Below are 26,711 nucleotides of genomic sequence, written 5' to 3' on the forward strand. Positions count from 1 at the left end.
TACACAATGAAATGTGGTGTCCTGCTTTATAATTCTAAGTTTGAAATTTAAATACTATCTTTTGTCCTTTTTTTTTCCTATCAGAAAGATGGTGTAAACACCTGCACTCATTTCACATTGTGCTAGTGATGTAGCAATTTAATGCTGTGATTTTTTTTTTAGAAGTAGAAACTGCAGCAGAAACAATTTCTACTGATGTGGCGCTGACTTACATCTGCCAGTCAAGCTACTAAAAAGACTACAAAATATTTGTTTTTTTTTTAAATTCACCTCGTTCTCAGTTTGTTTTCATGTGTTTTCTGTTTGCAGATTTGTTTTAGCATGTTTATATTTTAGTTCTGATTCAGTGTATTCATCTCCCATAGAGAAATAAGCTATGCATTTGACAAAAAGCCATCAACTTATGGATTCTTGGGAGATCTTGAGAATACATAATTTATTACTCGAGTGTTGACTTTGATCTGTGTGGAAAACTGTTTTTGATAAATATTGTAAATGATTGTTTTATTTAATGGTCTTTTTTTGTTTGCTAAGAGTGGAATTTTAACACTCATAAGTACTTGATATTTGTAGCAACAGCAGAAAATGTTTAAAAAAAAGGATTTTTCATTGACACGCTCAAGGTCAGTGTGCCGGGTGAGTAAGGAGGAGGTGTTACTGAGCCTGTGATCTAACAGCTGTCTGTAAAGATGCTGCTACAGACGGTCAAACAGGGGAGGAATGACAGGAAACAGTAAGACAGTGATTTTTATGCAAGCATGAACTTTTATGTAAACCTGAAGCTTAAAGTTGAGCTCTCACTGGGTTCATTTTTGTGACTATGTAAACATGTTTCATAGTTATTAATTATGTTGGTATCAGAATTTCTATTTTCACCAGCTCCACATTTTGTCTGACTGTAAAAAAATATACAAATAAAGTTGGTCAATGTAGATTTACATGATAATAGTGCTGTTGTCATTATCACCACTCGTATTCAACCTGTGATGAGACATTGCTGGTACACATTCCTTAAAAAAGTTGAAACACTGTGTAAAACTGAATATAGGTCAAAGGATTTGCAAATCATTGCAGTTAACTACAGTACAAAGACAAGATATTTAATGTTCAAAGTGATAAATGATTATTTTTTGTAAAAACATTTGTATATTCTAATTGTTGAACTTTAGAACGTGAAATTCTTTCCCATTCTTGCTTGATGTACAACTTCAGCTGCTCCACAGCCAACAGGATCTCTGTTGTTGCTTCATAACGCACCACGCATTTTCAGTGTGAGACAGGTCTGGACCAGGGAGGTCAGTCTACCTGCACTTTTTTACGATGAACCCATGCTGTTGTAACACATGCAGAATGTGTCTTGGCATAGTCTTGGCGAAATCAGCTGGCTGTCTCTGAAAAAGACGTCATCTGGATGGCAGCATATGTACCTTTTAGCATGATTGGGGCCTTCACAGACGTCACAGTTAGCTATGATGCCATGGGCACTAACACACCTCCAAACAATCATAGATGTTTTTAAAGTTAGCGCTGGTAACGTCATGGAAGGTCCTTCTCATCTTAAGCCCGGAGGTCACAACATCCATGACTTCCAAAAACAATGTAAATGTGGACTTGTTGGGCCACAGATAACTTTTTCACTTTGCGTGAGTCCATCTCAGATGAGCTCGGGGCCCAGAGAAGCTCGCAGCATTTCTGGATGATGTTGATGTATGGCTTTGGCTTTGCATGGTAGAATCTTAAAAGTGTTCTCAAGCCCATGTAGTATCCTTTATGCAATTATGGTAGTTTCCAATGCAGTGGTACCTGAGGGGTCAAAAGTATCAGGCATTCAGTGTTTGCTTTCAGTGTGGCTCCTTATGTGCAGAGATTTCTCCAGATTCTCTGTATCCTTTAATGAAATTAAGGATTGTAGATGTAGGATTGTAGAATCCCCAAATGTCTTCAAATTTGTGTTGAGAAACGTTTTTAAACTGTTGGAGCATTTGCCCACGCAGCTTTCCAGTTCCAAGTAGTGAAACTCATCCTATCCTTGACTGTGAACGACTGAGCCGTTTCGAGGATGCCCTTTTCATACCTAATCATGATGCTATCACCTGTTACCAGTCATCAAGTTGATCAGTTTGAACATTAAATATCTTTTCATTCTGCTGTATTCAATTGAATATAGGTCAAAAAGGATTTGCAAAACACTGCATTGTTTCTATTTGTTTCACACATGCCAGCTTTTTGTTGTAGTTCACATTTAGCAGTCAAACCTAAAATGCTACCTTCAGAACTGGGACAGTTAAAAGCTTTTATATAGAAAGTAAGTCATATTTCGATGCCATACTTTCTAACAAATGGTACGTTTGAACTGAATATGTTAATTCTACCTTAAAACAGCTTGATGCATGCTTCATACGCAACATCTCTTAAATTTAAAACCACAGTTTATCAGAGCAGAGCCTGGACTGACAAAATCTTAAAATTCCACAATACTAAAATTTTATAGACTCTTCCAGTACTTTGCACCATATAAATACAATGAATTACTAGGGACTATATTTATATTGCCCTTTTTAACTGCATAATCTGATTGAGATCAACTGACTTGACCAGAGCACAAGAAGTCACACATCTTTGAAATGCCAAAAAATAAAAGTTAAATTGGAATTGTAAGAGACTTTGAAATTTTAATTACATAAATATAATAAGAGAAAATCATATTAGGCCTGTCCTTGCTGCAGTTTGCCATTTCAACCAGTAGATGGCGGGCAATGTCAAGGAATAGAGGAGCCAAACAGAAGAGCTGCTTTGTTACAAATTCCACCCCTCTTGGTTATTTTGCTTGCTGGCCATGTGGCTTCTTGGCAGTGTTTCTTCTAATCGTATTAACCATCAACCCATTAAAATGTTTGCCCTAAATCTTCCTCTACAACTTGCCACTATATACAGATTAACACAGAACAAAGAGAGAGCTTTAAATTATGGATGGCACCTCCTTTTGTCCCCATCATCAGACAGCTATTAACCAGCATGTGTGATTGAGACATTATCAGATGTGGTAAATTTGGCAAATCTGAATCCACAGGCAACTTATAAACATAGACTGGATATTTGGGATGTGGATCAACAAACTAAGTCACAGAAAAGCCTTTGAATTCTAATATTTTCTGCGGCTGTCAACATTATGTTCAGCTGACCTTATCCGGCTGCTTAAACCCGGAGGACAGAATTAATACTGAATAAAGGTTGTACTTGCAGCAACTGTTGTCTCTCACATTGACAAGACATGAGCACTTGTGTGACTGTTCATCTGTGTGTCTGTGCACACACTGGGGTGCCTGTATGTCCTTGTCACAACGTGTTTGTCAGCGGCTCGTGTTATATCTTGGTGCAGTGACAGCATCAGTTAGCTGCCTGAGAGACATCAGAGATCATGTTCGCAGTGCCACCAGCAAGAGAGGCCGAGAGTCGGAGCCGGCCACAGGCTCTGGGAGTGGATACTGTCAGAACGCTGTGACATATGTTGTCTGACAGAGAAACGCCTGGCTGTTGTCGAGCAGAGAGGAGAGATGGACCGGTGGTTGATTGGAGTGACAGCTGTCATGACCGACTGTGAGTGTGAGTGTGTGTCTGTGTCTGTCTGCCTGTGTGTGTTGTCCTTATGAGAACCAGTCTGAGCTTTAGACCATAAAAGCAAAGGCAGTACTGTAAAGTGACTTTATTCTGGAAGGGTTCTTTACTTTTATAACAGGGTGGTTTAAAGTTAGAAATCGGGTTTAGAAGATAAGTCAGAATTAGATTTGGCTCAGGTTAGGATAAATATAAAAGTAAAATGGTAAAATCAAAAAATGTTTGTGCAGGAGAGCCTCCTGGACTGAAACTGATTTTGTTATGCACTCAAAATTCACAAATAATTCTCAAAAAGGAATACTTTTTAAAAACAATTCAAATCCCTTTTTTGTCACAACATAATCAGGTTTGAATCCCTGATGAAGCCTTTAACGAATGTGCTGTTTAACTAAACGTTTGTTTTAAGGTCCAACATGACCGTGGTGTGAAAATAAATGAGTGCCATGGATTATTTTCGTGATTTTAGAGTTAAAGGTAGTTTGAGGTTGAGGTGCAATCAGGGTCTTGGTAATATTACAAGAAATTTGTGGGGTTTGTTGTTACACAGTTTACAATTTATGCATAGAAAACGCATAGATTCAAATAACATAACAATTTTTTTGTTGAATTATTTAGTCATCTGGACTGTTTTGGTGTAAGTTCTCAAGTTTTGGAGATATCGGTCACACAGCTGTCTGCCTTCTCTCAAGTATAATGGATCTAGATGGCACCGGGCCTGTGGTGTTCAAAGCACCAAAAAATTTTCATACATATTTGAAAAACTCAACAACATTATGTCTTTCCAGAAATAATGACCCAGTTACTCAAGATAATCCACAGACCTTGCTGGTTCATGTAGGAAGGAACTATTTTCTTTCTGCGGAGCTACACCCACAAACAGTATCACGGTACATGAGTCATTTCTAATTTTGGGGTGAACTGTGCTTTTAACATTAAATTAAAATGAGGAGAAAAATCCCATCATAAAGTAGGTAGGTGATGGAAAATATAATCAGTTAAATAAATAAATGATATAAATCAACTTAAATTTTGAATCAATGCACAGCAAATTGTGATTTTTTTAATAGTTAGAAAGTTTTCCAGAGTTTGGCAGGTGGCTCGTCAAAAAACCTCATGTGTGGGCGGGGTTCTGCAGAGAGGGGATGTGGATTGAAGGCCACAATATTTCTAAAATTCTGGCTGCAGCTCTGCTTCAGGAAGAGAAAAGTAAGCGACACTACTGTAGTGATGACAAGTCAGTGTTATCAGAAGCATAGACGTAAATTAATTCGGTCATATTAAGGAGGCAGGGTGTTTGTTGGTATGTGACACACGATCTGGAGCTGTGGTTCCCAACCCCACAGGTCAGCCCCGGTCAAGTCAAACCAGTTTTGCTTCTCTGAAATCACCTCAAAAGGTTTTTTTCAGTAACACGTGGAGCATACAGTGGGAATTGTAAGGTGCCTTTACACAAATCCTAATTTGGGCAAACAATGTGTTTTATCATTTGCCTATCAGTTTGTATCAGTCTGTCAGTATCAGTTTATTATTTTAACTTTTTTTTATTGCCTCTCTTTACTGTAATTTTTGTTGAGTTTATATATTTTAAAGATCCATCTAGAGACGGGCAAAAAAACATTAAAATTAATAAATATATAAATAGAATCTGGACAGCACACCTCATACATACAACCTCTATGTTTAGACTCTCAATTCAGAAAAAAAAGTTACACAAAAGTGTTTATTTTTCTCAGTTTTGTCTTCTAGTAAAATTCTGTAAAGCTACATTTTATTTTTTTAATATAATGTTTTAAGTTTTTTTTTATTTTATGTATGTATCATATTATACGGTTCTGGTTTTACCTTCTCAGGCCTCCAAAATGTTTTAAAATAAACAATCTAAGAATGTAAAAATCAATTTCAGCTCATTTTCTTAAGGAGTCACAAGGAAAAAAAACATGGGAACATCTGATATTGTACGTTAAATTACAAACCTAATATATCTACCTCTGTCCTCCTTATGATGTACATGTATAACTTATATTTCTTAAGTTATACATGAATTTATATTTACATACAAAAGTAAATTACAATTTGTTCCAGGGCCTTGAAGTGTATTGCAGTTTTTCTGTCCAAGGCACTGAAGCCCCACACTGTGACAGTAATGACGAGACAGCAGCAGGTTAAAATACTGAGCGCTGCCTCAGACAGGTGGACACCGGTGATAAGGAGATTTCCCAGCAGTCACAGTAGGTGACTGGAAACGCTGCTCTGTATACCTCAGTTGTAAGAACACAGCATTAAAGTCACCAGGGTTAAAGATTCACCAATGTACTGTACGCTACCGTAGGATGCTTTGAATACAAGCAACCAGAAAATATTATTTATTTACTGCAAGAAATATTTGGAGAATATCAAGTTCAGGATAAAGAAGAGAGGATTTTATCTCATATTCCCCTCCAGTTACCTTTGTTTGCTCTCCTTTACAAATTGCAGTTTATATTAAAAATGCTTTTAAATCCTCAGTTCACAGCCAAGAATTAGACCTTCAATATAGAGAAAAAGAAGTTTGTCACACCATTATGAACGTACTTTAAACACAGTAAAGATGAAGTGTGACAGTCCAGGTAGAGGGAGACACGCAGGAAGAAGAAGGCATATCCATCAGATTAACACACAGTAATGTCTTCCTGCTCTGGCTCCCAGCATCAGTGATTTATCAATGCAAAGCTAATAGCATCAATATGAATCTAACTAAAAATCAATATTTCATTACCTAATTGTTAGTGGGAATGAAGAAGGATGATTGTATGAGACAGCATTTGAGAGCATCTGGAGTTCACAGAGACATCTGGAGGACAAACTCCAGCAGGAACTGCACACTCAGTTACAACACACTTCTGAAGATGACGGAAAAAAATCAATGGACATGGCTTTAATGTGGTAAAACACTAACAACAAACAGACAAAATCCAGTGATTTGTTGCATAATGCTACTGCGAGGTTAAAACCATGTTACGGCTGAACATTTTATCAAAGACATCGCCGCCACAGCCCTACACACACACACACACACACACACACACAAACTGCAATCTGAATAATCCATTAAAAATACAGATGGTCCAAAAAGGCTGAGAGTCTCTCACAAAGACATCAAACCCAGACAGGCTTCCCAGACCTCCAGCATCCATCACTTACATGTTGGGAAAAGTCAATATCATGCTATTTGGTGACAAAGATGCATAAAATAAATTAAAGTTTAATCCCCTCAGCTACTTTGAAGTCGAGTTATAAGATCTTAAAGTAAATCATATTGATGATCACACTCAGTTCCTGAAACCTAATGAATGTTTCCTGTTTGCATGTGATGTCTTGACCTAAAATCCAGTGTTCTTATGTCTTCAATTATCAAATCAGCTATTAGTACAACCACTGTTGTACTAGTAGTGGTTGTACTAATAGCTGTGTGGTTTCCACTCCTTTGGACTTTGGACAAATGGTTTCTACTAATCAGGTATGATTTGCACCAAAGTGAACTACAGTAATGAACAGTTGAAGAGACAACCACAACAATCTGCCTCCCCAAAATAATACTGCCATTATTCTACATTTAAACAGTTTTTACAAAGAAATTAACACATACATGCAGGATTTTACAGAGAAATTAGTGAATACAGACAGGTTTTTACCCCCAAATTAGCATGTATATGCAGGTTTTTACCCCAGTTCGTAAACCGTTACTGTGGTTATTTCTTTTATATCTTTTACTTCAGTTTCTCTTTCAAACTCAAAGGTAACTAATTTGGAACAATGTTTGAGTGCTGCTTGAACAGAGACTGATGGTTGAAGTTCGTGGCTGAGATGACAAAGAGTTGCAGGAGTTACAGATGGAGGCGACAAGCCTTCATAGCATTGCATCAGAAAAGGTATGAACATTTGCATTTACACCCTGGTCTCAAGTTTACATCACTGCCAAGAGGAGCTGGAGCAAAAAAAAAAAAAGCCTGTGACTAATACACCATTTTTACACCAAAGTAACCTGTATATGCAGGTTTCATAATGCTCTAAAAATAGGCAGTTGACTATTTTTGCATTGCTGGTAGCATTAGATGAGTTTCCCTTTTTGTTTTTTGTTTTTGTTTGTTCGTTTTTTTTTCTTTTGATGCGCAAAGCTGAGCTTCAGCTCATGTTTGCAGGACAGATAAGAGAAATCAGATTTTTTTAAAGTGTGTGTGTTTAGCTCTCAGTACTTTTGTTAAGTTTCTCTCCTGCATCGCCGTTAGTACTGTAGGTACTTGCTTTATTTCGCTGTTTCATGCTCGCTTTCAGCTGACTGGAGGTGCGTTTCTGCCAATGAAAACCCAACATTTCCTGATTTTGCTGTTTCATGACGAATAAGAAAATTTCATTTTCATTGTCAAGAATTTATAGGAAATGCAACGTGCCGCCGTTTTACAGCCGCTCGAGTATATATCAGTTCAAAGCACGCCATCAAACCATTTGCTCTGTTGGAGATACACATCTCTGTCACGCTGGGCTGTTGAGTCAAGCTAAGTCACGCCAAGCCACTACTTGGAAAAAAGAAACAAAAGAGTCACAGAAATGACTGTCGGAGGCAACAAGCCTTCATAGCATCACACTGGAAAAGAGCTGGAAATTAGCGTGTCCATCTTGGTTCCATGTTTCCATGACTGCTGATCAGAGCTGGAGACAATAAATACCCAAAACTACAGAGTCATTTGACCCAGGAATAAAAGCCGATTGTACCCTTTCCCACTGAAGACAAAAGCAAGATGTCAGGAGGTTAGACCGTAATATTTAAAGGCACAATATCTAACAATCAGCCACACTAGGTGTCAGCAAACAACTATTTGCTATGTAAATATGTAGTGAAGTACTGCAGATTAACATCACACTCCCTGTGTGTGCAATAGCAGTAAGTAAAAAGTAATAACAGAATCTTGATCTATATTTGATCAGCACTGCCTAGTTTCACAGTCCGATATGAGCTTTGGGAGTCTCATCGAGTCAAAATAGCTGGTTACAATATATCTCATATTACAGCCAAACAGTACAGTAAAAAAAATAAATAAATAAAAAAAAAAATCGGTGTCTGAAAACACTTTAGTTGAGAAATTTGCAATGTAGTAACTTGATCTTGATTAGCATTGTCTAGTTTCACAGTTTGATCTGGGTTTTGTGAGCAGTGTGCGCTCAGGTGACACTTTTTTCCCAACCCTCCCATCGTGCATTATTTTTGGTCTAAGATGCTGATGCTCTACTGCAACATCTGGAGGAATGTGGTATACGCAGCATGTTTAAGAACAGGCCATACATGTTAAAAAGGCTGAATTATTTCCTAAAACAGCCAGGCACTGTAATTTATAGCAAACATTCCTTAAAAAGGAGTAAATGGCTAATTAATTGGGAACTATTTCCAGATGTGCATTGATACACATTTAGTTCCCTGCTGCATATTTACAGCAGACGGTCACAGAACGTGGGATTCACTCAAAATAATCTTCAGTGGCCATGTTCATGGCAGTGTGGGAAGATGTCCGCTTGTGCAACTGGTGGATAAACTCATTGTTGCCGTTAGTTTCTATGGGATTCAATGAGAATAAGAGAAATAAATCCTTGAAAGTCTGAAAAGTTGTAGGTATGCTGTTAACGTACTATATACAGTGAGATAATACTCCTGCAGTGGCACTATTTCAAATTATTTTTGTTGTTCCACTATTTTATAGTCAACAGTGGAGCAAAGGTTACCCTGTGGCAGCGTACTATATGTGTGTGTATATATATATACACATACTATAGTGGATTTAACAACTTTGGGTGATTTCCTTGAATGAAACATGTCACAACAACATGAAACAACATGAGGTTGTCATTTCTGCCCTCCAGCTCCTCTCTGTTCCCCTTTGTCAACATGTGGAAATGAGATGAAATGTGATTTAACCTGAGGTAACACTTTGTTCTTTACAACTGAGAGATTAAAAGAGAAATCATTACAACTCTGATGGATAAAAGTCACTGTTTGCTTTATCATAAAAGAAGATCAAACTCAACAACTTCAGTGAAAACAAAAACCACGTATTTAGTCATACGACTGATGAGTTCCTCTAGATCACAGCTCCTCTACACTTTCTCGAGATTCCATTTATTTTGAGCTGAAGTTATCTAACCACTACGTGCGCAATGCATGAAGATATCTCAAAGATAATCTTTAACAGTGTGAAAGAATGAAAAACGTGATGAACGTTTGCAGTTTATTATTACAGGAGTTAGATGAAGCCCCTGAATAAACGTTTTCATTTCACAAGACACCATCATATTTAAAGATGTGAGTGATAAAACAGATATAACCCAGTATAATTACAGTGTTTGGTTACACTCATGTTTCTATTTAATCCTGCCTGAGTCTCAGCGACTTGAGGTGAGCATAAACTGGTTTGGAAGTAATTTCATTTTGCTCTTGAGCTGTGATGTTGTGCAATTCACCATCTTCCTACACATTATTAACTTATTGTGCTACCTTCAGCAGTTTCTGCACAGGTAAGAAAAGAGAGCAGCTGCGATAAGTTCTTAGAGTCAGGGACAACAGATAATTGAGCGAGTGTGACACTGAAGAAAGCAGAATATCATTTTCATGCCAAACTTTCTAACACATATGCCAGAGCCATAAAGGGAGGAAAAGTTAGAGACAAAAATCATTTAAACATGATCTGTGTAAGAAGAACAGATTTTAAACTGAGTTTATTTTTACATTTTGATTACAAAGAAAGGTTGGTGGGACTTTGTTTAAACATAATAGAGCTTACAGCTACTTACACTCTTTTACTCCTTTGCAAGTTAACAGGCTGTGACTATTTTGTTTTCATGTCTCTGCATTTTTATCAAAAACTAATCATACTATTTGATCCACTGAACATTTTTTAAGCTTCCTCTTTGTACTACAGCACAAAAACATTCAAGTGACATCCATCAGTTAGAATAAAGTAGAAGATATAAACATAATAAAGGCTGAGGATATTTATATATATAATTTATATAAATAGAGCACAAAAAGGAGGTGCACAAATGTATTGTCTTGATAACCTTCTTGTTTTTGGAGGAGAAAATAGTTTTTTATGTTTTACTTAGTTACATTTTCAAATATAGTATAGGGTTTAAAGTTAATAAATTTCTATTAGCAGATATTGAATTTTGCTAAAGTACTACTACTAATAATAATATAACATTCTTAGATTTTACTGCCATTATATATGTGGAAACCAAACAGCACATTCTCTAAGCACAGAGTGAGATCAGAGTCAGTTATTAATAATCACACATCTGCTGAAATCCATCTTCTGGTATGTTTACAATGCAAAACTAAATGAAGTACTGAAGGATTTACATTAATATCCTTTTTCAACTTTGATTGGTGGGTAGTATCTGTGTATGATCTTCAAGGAGACCTTAAGTTAAATTCCAAATCTTTCTTTCTAACTCTAACCCACAGTAACGACACAGGGAACAGAAACAACATCACTCTGAAATAACAACTGAACGTTCTTGGATTTTTTGTGTTTTTTAAAAAAATGACTATTTCAGTGCAAGTTTGCACTGCAGTTTATGCCACTGAGTCAGTCGGAAGTTGCTGCATGACGTGCCGACATTCATTCTCCTGACCTGGCATCATGCAGGAACCACAGAAAATTAAACAGCTGGTCATCGCAATTTGGAGCACTCACATGGGCCCAAAAAGAAAACACATTTTCAGTGATTGCATCTTTTAAAGTTTCATTAAGCCGTCAATCAAACGGCACAGGAGCTTGTCTGCCTCTTACACTGCTGGAAAAACACAGTTTAAATTTAAAGTATGGATCTGCAGATATTATCCAGTGTCCTGTGGTATAAGGTTGCAAATATGTGCATTTTCCTTAACCTTGAAAACGTTTTAATTGATCAATTGCTTAACGATTTATCATTCCCTACTGAAGGCTTATAATTTATTGGACAACATTTACAACATGTGAGTCTTTCTAAGTTTGAAGTAACCCTACTGGACTCCACAACACTGCACTATTTCACCTCAAGGGAACTGTGTAACAGAGAAGCATTAATTATACATAATTTTGTCCTTAAAGGAGCAACAGAATCTGTTGCAAAATAAAGCGTAACATGACTATGAGTTTGCATATGAGGGAGTGTATCTGCGTTATCAAAGACCTTGAAGATATCACAGTCATATGCTGCAGTTGTTAAAAAGACTGAGAGGATATTATCTGGATGGTGCCAAAATAAATCTCTCAGGTAAAGGTATTATTTGTTATGTCAAAGATCTCACAGGCGTACACCGACACTTGTTAATGCTTTTGTAATTTATGAAATGGTTATTTACAGGCTTTGAATCTGTAGCACAGAGTGGAAAGAGGGGTTTTGGTTTAATTGCTGTGGAGCAAAGTACACGACAAGGCCCAGGAACTGGAAAGAAGCCAGATCCCTCCGCTGTTGGCCACTAATAACACATCACAGTGACAGAGATGCGCCTCCTCTCTACCTCGCTGTATCGATCTCCCATCTCGCTGTTAATAGTGCTGTTAAACACCGGCTCTTGGCTCTTTACTGCGTCCAGGCCCACTTAACAATAAAACTCCCCCTCCGCTTACCTTTTAAAATGCCTGAGAGGTAGCGAGACAGCCGTGGGCAAAACTGTTGGCGGTGGTGTTACGGATTCACCTGCCTGCAGGATAATAGCTGCATCCCTTAAATGTGTCTTAATTAGTATAAAGAAAAAATGTGTTGCACATATTGATCAGCTTGCAGGATGATCGGCTCCTGTTTAATTGATCTGTGTGATGCAACACGGACAGAAACAGAATAATTCAGATTCTAAAAGTGCAATTCTCAGTCACATGACAGGATGCTCAGTTCTGTTTTGGACAATTGCAAATAATCTGAATTATATGACATGAAATTTAAGAGCTGACCTGTAAATCATTGATACAAAGGCTTATCTGTGTATCTGAGAGATCTGAAGGGTTGCAACATGTTAGAGGAGAGAATCACTGTAATGCAGGCGTTTGCACAACGTGTATAAGTGGCCTAGCTTCACCTACAGTTATGCCTACTGTCCAGCACTTTGGTTTATGACCAAATACCTCCAACACCAATGAATCCCATCAGCCTCAGCTACACTGAGTTGTGTTTAGTGCTAATCAGCAAATGTTAGCATGCTAAACTAAGATGGTGAACATAGTAAACTAACAGCCACTAACACGGCTGTAGACTCTTAAACCTGAATCATCCCAAACAGATGTGAAGACACCAGGGACGTCTACTAGTCCTGTTTAAGCTACTTTCTGAAGTCTGCTTGGGGGTATGGAGATGTCTGCACAGAGCCTGCATGTTCACTTTCTGATCACGGAAATACGTTACACTTGCAGATGTGTAAAGTATAAGGCCAGTTTTAGTCTTGTTCTAGTACAATTGTTGATGCTAATGTTTTACCCTCAAAAAGTTGTAATGTCTCATTTTTTTCCCACCAAACATCATTTGAACAGCAGATTACTATTAAAAGAGCTTTTTCAGAGCTTATTCTGCCATGCTACACTGACTCTTGTTTGAGAATTACTTGCTAAAAAAAAAAAGACATAATAGCATCAGATATTGTGCAAAGCAGGGCTTTAAAGAAAAACCTATTCTCTTATGTTGAAATTTAAAATAGCATTGACATGAGTGTAAAATATTCCTGTATATGTAAGGCAAATGAACATGTTTAGGCAGTAAACAGTGCATTAATTGCTGATGAGACGAGGAGAACGTCTAAGGCAAACAATTGCTGCCCGTGTAGCAGACGTCTGGAGGGAGTTCAAGTCTTTAGTCAAGGACTTGTGTTTTATTAGTTGAACGATATACAACATGACAAAATGCCTACTCAAAGAGAATCAAAGATTCTCAACCCTTCCCACGGGGATGTCTATATAGGCCAAGAGCTCCCTGTATCTCTCTCTCTGTCTCTGTCTCCGTCTCTCTCCTGGGTGGTGTGTAGGCATTGTCAGAAACAGCCTCTAAAGCCTCCCCCATTGACAAGCAACCACCACAAGCATTTGTAACAACATGGTAACAACATTTTCCTCCATCATGAAACAGAGTCCAGTCTGCACAGTCTGTAAAGTTTCAGAAAATTTAAATGTTGCGAATGGTCGTCTGTGTTTTAAAGGAGAAATCTGTAATACGTAACTGTAATTTATCAAAAAATAACCTTTCTCCAGCGCTGAGCGTTGTGGAGAGACGTCTGGCTATGTGCGCTCAATGTTGTGCTCGTCTTGCACTCCTGCAGTGCTCCTGCAGCCTGCCTGAGCTTCTTCACGTCTGGATGTGGGGTTGGGGGGGTGGGACAACTTGCTTCAACCATAGACTGTATATTAAACAGGGATTCAAACTCAAAAATTTAAACTCACTATTTGGACTGCAGTGCTCATTATTGGATGTGCTCCTCAAATGTAAGTTTCAAATGGTTTAATTAAAATTTTGCAACAGAGCAGGCATAAAATTTCTTTAGCTAAACCCTAATTAACCCAAATCTAAGCTTAAATCCTTTCTTTTTGGTGCAACCCAACCAAGAAGAGATAAATTCAGGGTAAAGTAATTTGTCACAATTTGCCAACCTTTTGTCACAAATCCACACTGCAGAAAAAACAAACTCTGCATGTGTCTGCTTTGAGCACGCCGAGATTAGAAAGACAAAAACTGATACGTTCTTACAGCAGGCTGTACGTGTGTTTGTGCTTTGAAACTTTTTTGATAGTGTGTGAGCATAGCTCCTCTTTGAGCAGGAAAAAAAACAACATTTGAGTAACTAAACAGGAGCATAAGTGCGATGTTTGTTGTTTTTGATTTCACTGATGCCTCAGGAAGGAATTTCTAGCTTTGGTGGTGAGGCTTTGAAGAGAGTTTTCTTAAAGGTGTGCAATGTTTTTCTTGTCTCAAAACAGCATTTGATTTTTATTTATCCTGCTAATGCCATGCATCAGGCGCAGACACAAAATAAACACACACACATGCTCACAGACATACCTACTGTAGATCAGAGAAATGTTAAGACAGAATATACAGTACCACTGGGCCAGACTATAAGATTAGATACGTTCATACATGTGCATAAAGGAGAGCAGTCAACAAGATTTTCACTGCTCTTTGGTCTTTTCCAAACAACTTTATATTATTTTACATTAGATTACATCTAAAGCAGAGATAAGGGCTGCAACTAACGATTATTTTCATTGTCAATTATTCAGATGACTATTTTCTTGATTCATTTATTATTAGTTCGTTGTTGTGTCATTGGGCGTTTCCCAAAGCCCAAGACGATGTCTTCAAATGTCTCGTTTTACTCACAACCCAAAGATTTTCAGCTTACTGTCATAAAGGAGTAAAGAAACCAAAAAATATTCCCATTTAAGAAATCAGAAATCAGAGAATTGTGACTATTACTCAAATCAATTAATTGATTTTCAAAATAGTTGGCAATTAATATAATAATGAATTAATGATCAGATAATTGTTGCAGCTCTAAACAGAAGAACATTATTTCATATTATGTTCTATCCTTTCTTTCGTTGTGTCACAAATTACACTCTATGGCCATATTTTTTGTCATTTGGGCATTGCTTTGTGGAAGGGCGTGGCTGCAGACAGGAAATCTGAATTAAAGCAACACAAACAAACATGGAGGAGAGTGAAATGCGACACAGGACAGGTGGACAGCCGAGACGAAAAAAGGAGCTCGTACCTAAAGGAGGGGCTGCTTCTGTTGCATGGTCGTGGTTTGACAATGAAAAGTGTGACACAACAAGAAATGACGAGAAAAGTTCGGTCCCCACAACAGACTCAAACACCCCTAACCTATTTTACCACCTACCGAGAATCATATCAAATAATACAGAGAGAGTATATTAATTTCCATTTACCTTTTAAAATTGTATAGATAAATGTCATATTTTGTCACATGCCTAATTAAAAAAATGAACAAAAGTTCCAAATAATGCAAATAGTTGGCTGCTTGTTTTGTAACTGAGCTGAGCGTAACTGTTTGAACCAGCAAGAGACTAAATGTATATTAAACTGAGGACAGAATCAAGCAGAATGTTTGGCCACATGAACAGTCATATGTTCACTTAATAACGTCAGAAAAACATGGAAACAGTTGTCTTGTGGTCATCCTGCTGCATGTCCTGATGTCCATCAATCAGCTCAGCTAAGCGATGAATTATGCTGAAAAGTGCTGTTGCACAATCCATCATAAAATCTACATTTATTTGTTAACGTCCTCTCAAAGTGACACCAAACTGTGTATTTACCGAATATTCCTGCAAACCTGTCCTTTTGACCTCGCTGTGAAATGCTGCTGAACATACCGTTTTCGAGGTATTGCACAATAAACTGACATTTTTCCCCTGATACGCGTTATTCATCACCGCAGTGAGTTCTGGCTGTAAAACTCAGGTGCTCTGACTGTGTTCATGTAGTGTTACCAAATGATTCATAAACTCTGCTGAGTCTGCACTTTGCCTGAATGTGGACATTTTTCTCCTGAAATGTTCGCTATAATAGCTCTGTTCTGAATTACAGCGTTGCTGAAGGTGGCAATCATGTTGCCAAATTAGTCATCCTAATTTGACAAAAAAGGAGACAGGACAGAGAATGACAACACAAGTGTCTCTAACAGAAAAGAGCTGCAGATGTGCCATCCGTACACTTCTTTATGAAATTAATTGCACTAAACTAATCGAGACCCTGAACATTTCCCTCTCTGTCTCACTGAAACACTCACACACACTCTCTCATTGCTCCTGCAGATCAATATAAGTGGTTTTTAACTGTATTTCTATCAATAGTGAAGCTGCAGCAGCTCTACTTTATCTTTGTTTCTTTATCGACTTATTTGAAATGACTCAACAGAGATGAAAGGATCCCTCACCGCTACACAGGACCCGTCATGCTTTTCATTTCGACGTTCCTGAAGGTCGCTTCATCTGAAAGGCCGGGAGAGAAATATTCCCTGACGTCAGAGTGAAAAATAAATAACTTCACGCTGTAAGATGGAGCCATTCACATGTGATCGCTATTAGGTTCTTGTTCTGTAAACAAACACATTTATCTTGATGAGAAGGTGACTGTGATTCACTTGCAATATCTTCTAAAATAATTACTGGACGAAGGGTCAAACGTAAAAAGAAAAAAAAAGCCTACACTCTGAGGTAAGTAGACAGCTGTTCAGAAAGATAAAGTTTTATAAAATGAAATCAGAAAATGACATATATGTCCGCTAATTTGTTGAAGAAAAAAAAACAAGACTCAGTAAGTCATTATGGGAAACTTTCTCAAAATAATGACTTTGCATATCTCAAATTAATAAGTTAGAATCTCAAAATAAAGAATTAGTATTTCAACCTAATGGCAAACATTTACAAAATAATGTGTCAGTATCTCAAAATAATGAGAAACTTGCTCAAAATAATGACTTAAAGGGATAGTTCACCCAAAAATGAAAATTCAGTCATTATCTAGTCACCCTCACGCCGTTTGAAGGTCGGGTTTAGTTTTTTAATCCACAAAAAAATGCAGAATCTCCCAAACAATTCAAGTGAAAAGTGACCACTTTTTAAAAGGAAAAAAAACCATAAAATGCCTCCATACTACTGCTGCAAAACCAAGTCTCCTAAAGCCCCAACGTGCCGTTCACTTGCACATGCACACCATCACACCACGCACACCCAGTTCAGATGGTGTCAACGCGCCCGTGAACGCTGCTCCAAGCGAAGGATCTGCAGGGAAGATTTAGGATAAAAACTTCGCTGTAAATGAGGTCTTTCAAGCTAACTTGGCATGAAATAGAAGTCATTATTTTGAGGTTTCTCATTATTGTGAGATACTAAGTTCTTATTTTGAGTTACTGACTCGAAAAATTATGACTTGAAAATGACTTACAGGATCTTTTCTTTAATTACATTGGCAGAAATGGACTTCCACAAAGATTAAATAAACACTGCAGGCTAAATAGTAGTTTCAGATTAATATGTAAAAAATAACAGTTATTAATAATCAGTATCCTGTCAGAGCGCTGATCTATGAAAAGATATCCATGCTACATGTAGTTCATATGATTTTGCAGCCACTTCTGCTGCTTGGACTGTTTTTGTCTACATGAGTGGGACCGTGACATTATTCTGAATAAACATGTGATAAATATCCTGACAAACTTTTTGTAACTTCTCGTCCCATATTTTGAATTTGCGTCAGAGGAAAACAAGTGAGAAAAAGTCAGACACAGCTAACTTTGTTCATTTTGGAAATGACAAACATATCATTAAGAAATTATGAATGCCATCTGAGTCATGCTTCATATTTCTAAGAAATGCTGATGTTGACAAGTTGGGATTGATGTCGAATAATCAAAGACTATAATTGTTGTAGACTGCATGTCTACTACTGCTGTTTGTCATGTTGCCTGGCTCATAATACAAAGCATGCTCTATCCAGAGTCATGACCCATAATGTTTTTATCGATTTACTGGTCTTTCAAGGTCAGTACAGAAAAGATATGACAGGGCAATGTTATTTAAGTGTTTTACTTTTTCCAGCAGCTGTACATCATGGCTTTTCAATGTAAAAAAATTAGTATGATTTTTGCTTTTTTAGTGCAAAGATTTCGATATTTAGCACGTCCAACTCAAACAGAGTCATGCAACAGTAAATACAAAGAACAACAGCATGATTATGTCAGTTTTTTAAATTAATCTTGGGACTAATTTTCCCAGTCTTTATGGTTCTTCAGATATAGTGACAACGCAAAAAAACAATGCAGAAAAAGTGACTTTTAATTCTTCTTCTTCTTCTTCTTATTATTATTATTATTATTATTATTATTATTATTATTATTATTTCTTGTATTTGGCTCCACGGTTCCTGGAACTTAATGGTCAAAAAGGGCTCATTATATATAACTCCCTCTTTCCAAGAGTGTAGGAGAACCTGCAGTAGCTGTGAAACTCACCAAAGAACACTAAGGGCCCTCCCTGTCTACAGTATAGTTTGGTTTGTCCATTCTGGGCTACTGTAGAAACATGGCTGTGCAACATGGCAGAGGAGAACCTGTGCTGTTCTGTAGTTAGACATGGCTCACTCTAAGGAAACTAAAACAACAATTCTTATTTTCAGGTAATTATATACTAATGAAAACATAGTTATGAATGTTTTATTCCATATCTGCCATATTCTGACAATAAATATTACACACCGGACGTTTAGTACATCGAACTTCAGTCATGCAACAGAAATTCAAACAACGAGATGACGATGTTTTTTTCTTTTTTTAATTATTCACTGGATTTTTGCCTAATCTTCAGATGTGATGAAAATGGAAAATGGAACGTGCAAAACAGACTTTAAATTTCTTAGTTTAAAAGCACATAATGTAGGTTCTACCATTAGAGGTCTCTCTCACAATAAAACAACAACAAAAGATGGAATTTGATGACTTAAATAAGCAGCATGGGATCATAGGAGTTGTTGTCTTCATTATGCATTGTGATACCAGCTAGTAAAACATTTTTTGTAATGTTTATTTGTCATTAAAAAAAACACCAAGAGAATTAAAGAAATTTTTAAGGAATATTTTTTAGGTGAAACTTTAGGGTGCGTTACTGTAAAGCAACACTGTGCCATAATGAGAGAAGAGTTTAAAATTTGCACTAGTAATGGAAAATATTCAATTACCTCGCCAGTCATTTATGCCATTTGAAATGAAAAAGATTAAAAATGAACTCTTTTAATTTGTCTTTTTGTCTGTATGTTACCCTCAGGCAACACTGTACTATTGTGGAACAGCCTATAGGAACAAATGCATTAAAGAGTGTAAGAATAATTATCAAGCTTTACATCAACAATTTATCAAACCAAACTATCATAACTTTCCTCAAAACAAGATAATGAGTCACATTTCAGTGTTGGATCATTTGTGTTACATGTAAATGTCTGTTTTCTGTTTCTTGTGCGTCTCTTCAAAAAAAAGAAAAAAAAATTACACAATTAAAAAATGTACTTTACTCATCTATTAATGTGAATCCAATTTTTCCAGATCATAAAATGGCAGGAAATGACATTTTCAGACCATTTTTGGACCTGAGCCATGTGAAGAAGGCCACAAAAACAGATCCAACTTGGCTTCCAGAGAGTCGTGTGACAAACACTGCTCTTGAACTCTAACACTCCACTAAGTGATGCCAGAGGGTTTCCTCTCACACCCACCTGAAAAAATGCATCTCCAGGCACAGAAAATTAGGATTTTCATAGTTTTTTAGCATCATGATCAACATTTAAGTTACTGAGCTCATTGTACCACTAGTGATCATTTTTGCACTATACAATCTTTAATTTTCTTCAAGCTTAAAAATCAATCTACTTTCCCTCCACTGTGATTGCTATAGACCTACGTCCTACTTATGTATGCATGTTGTATGTGATCGTGTCGGTTGTATCACATTGTATGTTTTATTTTGGACCCCCTTGAAAATTAGTCATTTTTTTTGCACAAGTCATTAAAAATCAAAGACAACTTGTTCTGCAGAGAATAAAACTACACTCTGCTCTGAGTGTTCCCAGTAACTTTACCAAAAAGGCTCAAACATGCTCTTTTTGTAAATGAAGACAACAATTAATTTGACAGCTCAAACTCAAAGGAGCAAGTACAAAATTGTAAAATATAAATGTGCACAGAGCATTGAGGAAAAATCAGTAACAACACCCGTGTTCATTTTGGTACCCATGACCAAAAAAAAAAAAGACAAAGAACAAAGAAATAATAAACACTGGGTTCCATGTGACATACATATGACATTTTCACAGGGAACCGCTATGATTGGTGGAACTCGCAAGAAGCTACGATGATTGGTCAAATTTGCAGAAAAGCTGCGGTGATACTCAATGAAAGCTCAAAACTTCCTGCAGGAACTGAATGCCATAAATGAAGTCAGACCTGGTATGTTTGCACAGAAAGGACTTGATTTTGTACTTGGATCACTGTGCCACAATATATTATATCTGTGAATATGTGTTTATTTGCATTTTTAAGTTGTTGTTTTTTTTTTTTGCCCTGCTTTGAGGAGCGTTTGAGTTGTGTCTTCTACATAGAACCTCTTATGACTCACAAGCTCCCCCATCTGTTGTGTATGTCATTAAACATATATATCTCGCACTGCAGTGAGTTCATGACATTCATTTTCAATGCCGTATTAAACTGCAATTTGACAATCTTTGAAAAGATACCATATTTTATTCTGTTTGGAGTGTTATTCAGGGGTGTAGGCTGCACCAGAAGAGAAGACAGTTATAAGCATCTAAATGTTGCTGCAGTTCCTGCTGGTCACCAACAGAGGCTGATAAAAGTCACGGATGACCTCACGTTATGGTGAGCACATAGTGATACAGTGCTGAGCACATTAAGGTAATGTGATATTTACAGTCTGTTGTGTGTCCTGCACTGGTTCCAGTCTCTCTGCAGCTTTCCTTCAATTGTCTCCAGTTTAATTACTTTACTGCCCTCTGAATACCCTTCTCTCTTTTCTGCTCCTCCATCCCTCTGTTGTTTTTTCTTTTCATCAGCCCTCACACACACATGCACACACATACATGAACAGACACACACGCATACACTTCCTCTGGCCCCGAGTCAGGCAGGGCAGCTGCAAAAGGCCTCACCAATGCAGGCTGACGAGAAGTGACAGCTCTCTGTATCACTCCCTGGCACTGACAACTGACAGATGGATACCACTCACACACACTGCAGGGGGAGAGAGGGAGAGAGGAGGAAGAGGAGGATGATTCTCCAGCATTATTCTCTTTTCATGGGTTCATAGGGCTGTTGTGTGATTGAAAGCTAGGCAGAATAACAAGCTTGTGTCATGCCAAACTTCAGCTCTGTTCTCTTCCCAGACACAAACATAAACACGCATATACACAGTGTAGAGTATCTATACTGGAGTTATGATGATCAGATGGTGAAAAAGTAAAGAGAAAGAAATATTTGAAATTAAAGCTGCACAATATATTTAAAAAAAAAAAATCAGAGCGCGGTTATTTGGACAGATATTGCAATATGACTCATGATTAGTGGGAATGATCATTTTTGCATCACAATCTTATTTTTTACTGCTATAAAAGCCAAATACCACCCTCTCTCCCAACCAGCTACAGAATCAGTCATTTTATCCCACAGAATAGAGGATCAGCTGTTAGAGTGTTTGTGTTATTGTATTTTTTTTAAACACCATAGTCACACAAACAATCTAACAAATCGAGGCAACAGTAGACAAGCAGCTCCCGTGTTCAATAAGTGATTTCGCCTGCGGAGTTTGGTTGGTTTGGAGAGACCGAAATTTGGTATAAGGTATTGATACTGATTTTTTTTTTTTAGGTGGACTTTTTTAAGTGGCTAAAATACCTTTTTTTTTTTTTGCTGACCCCATCCACAGTAGTTCATTGCTTAGCTTCTGTGCTGGTGCCCCTCTTTGCTTCTCTTCCTCCCCCAGAGAATATTGTAGACAACAGATAAGTACCTCATACAACTCTACATCAAACAATTCGAACTGTCCCTTTAAAATCGTGATCTGTGACGTTTGTTGGAGGACATTTGTAGGCCACAACATCTTTGCAGCACTACAGTACTTCATTATAATGTTGTTTTGTCACAAATTGCTCATAAACTTGGAGCATCATGTAATTCATATTGTGATAATTGTGATTTCAATAATATTTTGATTCATTGTGCAGCCCTTTTTTAAATACACTGTGCTTGAAACATTTATAATAAAATTGCAGACATAAATATCTTATTTACCTTTCAATGTAGACAACCCATGTTAACAACATGCACGTCTGAGCCGTGTTAATCACTCTTTAGTGTCCCCTGTCTGTATTTGGTTGTGTTTTTCTCTATTTGCACCTTTTTTTCTAAATGCATGTGATGTCAAATTGGTGCACCTGAGTTCTTTATTTGCTGTGTTTTGTCTATTTGCATGTGTTTTCTCAAGTTGCTCAGGGCCATTGTAGACGAGCGCTTATTGAATATAAGCGCTCATCTACAAGAAGATCCTTTGTTTTCTTGATCACTCACATCTCATGCCAGATGTTTTAACATGTTGTCACTGATGTGAATATGTTGCTTGATTGATGCCAACACATCAACAACTTGAGTGTGAATGAGAAGATGTTTACAGTTCTCAGTTCTGACACATTGGAGAAACTACACGAATCTATCAAAGCATAATGTCTGTTTCCCTTTAACAGCAATATCAAGTTACATTATGAGATCTTGATCGTTTTGACACATGAGAAGCCATTATGCTGCTTACAGATGAGATCAATAATGACTTTTAATTAACAAATAATTAAGAATTTGTTTTCCAAATGATAACGGAGAATAGAATCGGCTATAATAGACGTCAATATTTTTGTAACATTAGCAAAAAGCATAAAAAGCTGAGAAGGGATGGAAACAAAGGAATTTCAAATGTTATACATGAACGGAATAATTTTTTATGTGTTTTTCATCCTTTTCATATTTTAAATCTTATAGTTTAATATTTTACATTTTTATTTTGTCGCCTTTTGGGGAACGAGGGGTCGGGTGCCGAATGTGCACTATAATGGATTCTTTTTCTTGTATGTTGGGATACTTTTTGTGTACAACTTTCACGCCTTTACTTTACAGGACAGCTGAAGACATGACAGGAAAGGGGGAGAGAGAGTGGAGGAGTGCAACGCAGCAAAGGGCTGCAGGCAGGAGTCGAACCCACGGCCAGAGGACCCACATCACCAAGACAATTATTTTTAAAACTGTCCACCCGTATGATGAAGACACATGTTCAGTTGGCTGGAGAACATCTTTCTGCTTTGCTGTTGACAAATACTTATTGGCTTGTTGGCATGGATCTGTTTTTCTGACAACGCCAATAATGCAAATTGAAAATAAAGTTATGATAATGGAAGCAATGCATTTGACATCATCGTGCATCAAAACAGAGTTTAAGCCCAGTGGTATCAAAATAGTTGGAATGTTTTGCATGTTTTGCAGAAACTGATGTTAATAAACAACAGATTTCTACACAATAGGACAAAATGATCTCTGGCGTTATGATGAAGCAGAATGAAAGAAAAACTCAGGGATGACCAGCATCAACTAAAGTGAGCGACAGTCTCTCACACACAGGTACAGCGTGCGATGTAGGTTTGTGTTGTGTTAATTAAAACACTGACATCGCAAAAGACGTTTCAAATTGTCAAGAGCTTTTCAATATAATACATGGTGAAATGATTTCAGCACGTTAACAACACCACGATAATACACCCAGTATAATCGTGATATGGAGGTTCCACACCATTTCACCTATACTACACAACCTCCTTAACAACTCTATGTAGATCTTTTGCTGCTGCAGAGAGCAGCAACCCACTGAAAATATCATATCGTGCTAAATTATATTAATTTGGCAGATGCCTTTTTGCATATAGATACATGTGAAGATATGTACACGAGAGGAAGAAACCGTTTTAGATTTCAGTTTTAAGTAAGAATCAAAAGAGAGGAGACCAAATGAAAAAGGGCAGCGAATCCAAAAGTTGGATCAGAAGATTAAGTTACAAATTCTCTCATGCTCCTTGTTAAATCATCATGAACAGAGAAGGTTTTTGTTGACTAGTATATCACAATACTGTGTGTCATTTCATATTTCCTTTGACATTAACTGATTAATCAGTAACAGAAAATAACCGTAGCAATTTTGATTTTGAAAATTTAAGGGTTTTTTTTTTTTAAAGCAAGAATGCAAATCCCTAATCATACGTTCTTAATTGTGACTATTTGCTAATTTTCAATGTTTTATATACGTAGAGACTGAATACATTTGGGTTTTCGACTGCTGATTGGACAAAACAATAGAGTTGAGTGTGAATGAGCAGTTTTCACTGACATTTTATTGACAAAATGATTAACTGGAATAGACTGATGAATTCACTTTTTTCTCTGAAATGGATTTAAGGGGGATTTGATTCCCTGCACCAGAAAAGAGACCAAGCAACCGTTGTGCATGCTGCCATCTACTCATCTATATGATTTATCGAGTCAATAATAGGCAGTTTAACTGACAATGACAACAATTGTTAGTTCCAGCCCTTTTTTGGTGCATTGTTGTTTTGTCCGTCACAAATATGGGGAGTAGACGAAAAGATGGGAACACCTGACAACATGAGCGCCAACACTTTTGTGTGAAAATGTCTAAAATAAATCCTCCTTCTATTTCTGTTATATCAGTCTCTACCTGGTGAGATGTCAGGCTGCTATTCAAGAAGAACAGACAGGCCTCCCACATCTTGAGAGTCCACTCTGCACTGCATCAACACGTCTTTCTATATTAAATGATCATATCGTTTCTGGCACGTTAGGAATTCTCTGAAAGCTCACATACAAAACGATTATCAATTTCAAAGGATTTTTGCTGCAATTATGCCTTGTACTGGTTTATATTCCAGCTGTAAATACAGAGAAAAGTTTAGGTTTAAAGTAAATGGTGCGTGACATAAATCATGTTGCAGATATTCAGTAAGAATGTAGAAAGAAATTCAAGCTGTTTTTCACAGTTTGTAAAAAAGAAAAAAAAAACACATCGTGTGCTTGCAGATTCGAGCTTATTGCCTGAGTCACAAAACAAATCTATTTTCACCTCAGTTGTTTGGCTCGCTCGTATTCACATGAGAATCAATAGGCAGGCGGTGACTGACTCAACTGTGCAGAAAAGTGGAGAGAGTGAGAAATGGGGAAGATGAAAGGAAATATTGTGGCAGTAAAGGAAATCCCAGGGGAATAACGCTAAGCAGACACATATCAAAATCAAAATGGACAACAGCAGACACTTGTGCCTCAGTAATATGAATATTACCTCAGAGCTGCTGCCGTTCTGCATCTTCTCTTAGCTATGAAATACACCTAAAATGCACTTTTTCCCCCAGAAAACAGAACATTAAATTAAAAGTCTCCTCTCAAATCCGTCACCGTGACCGTCTACTCTTAAGAAATCAAATTTTACACTAAACTCTGAGCCACACGGGGAGAAGTTGGCATTCAAGTGCAACATTTGATTTTAAGTTGGCACACACTAAGCATCCGCGCTGAGTCTGATTGAACTAATAAGCTCATGCCTGAAACCTTAAGTGACACTCTAAAATAGCAACAGTGTCAAGCCTCAAATGGGCGACACCACACCAAGGCGATGCTGACATGAGTATTGTGTATAGGAGGTGAAGAGTATGGTAATGTTGTCAGTGCACCCTGAGGCCTTGCAGCCATCACAGAGCAAAAACAAGACGCCCAGCAATACGCTGTCTCGTTACTGGCTGGCACATATTCTGTCAGTCTTCCTAATGCCAGACTGCTGCTCTGATTACTTCCTCTCCACTTCCTGCATCCCTCACAGACTGCTTGACCTTTTGTAATTACGTAAAATGATATTTATTTCGCTCTTTCTGCAGGGTAAAATCTCCCAAACATGAAAACTTGTGATCATGATAGCTCGAGTCTCATGTGATCATCATAACTACGGTCTCTCATGAGCCTGATTGCTAGTGCATTGATAGCTAAAGGCAGCTTGTTTTTCTTGGATAGGACAGAGGCTGATGCGTCTGAATCTCAGCCAGGAGGAGTGGACTTAAAGCGGCAGGAGAGGGACTCTGCCGCTGTTGCTGCTGCTGTCTGGAAACCCCAACAATATCCCATGCGTAGTCAGATTACTGTGCGTGTTTTTGCTCTTATATCAAGGATGAAACTGTGTTGTTTTGGAGAGTATTTGTTTTGACATTTCTGCTACAATAGAAAGTGGAGAGCGGCATAAAGGACAGCAAAGAAATGCTCAAACAACATATCAAAATAACAATAATGTTAACACCAGGCTGCACTGTAGTCCAACAGCAGCTCATGAGAAACGCTATCGTGCTTCAGCCCAACTTTCTCTCTCCTGACACCGACTCAGTGTATCTGCTGATACTGAACACTGATCTGATACCAGAGCTCTCTT

This window comes from Lutjanus erythropterus, chromosome 16 (genome assembly GCF_056507025.1).
Source record: "Lutjanus erythropterus isolate fLutEry1 chromosome 16, fLutEry1.hap2, whole genome shotgun sequence".
NCBI classification, from domain to species: domain Eukaryota; kingdom Metazoa; phylum Chordata; class Actinopteri; order Lutjaniformes; family Lutjanidae; genus Lutjanus; species Lutjanus erythropterus.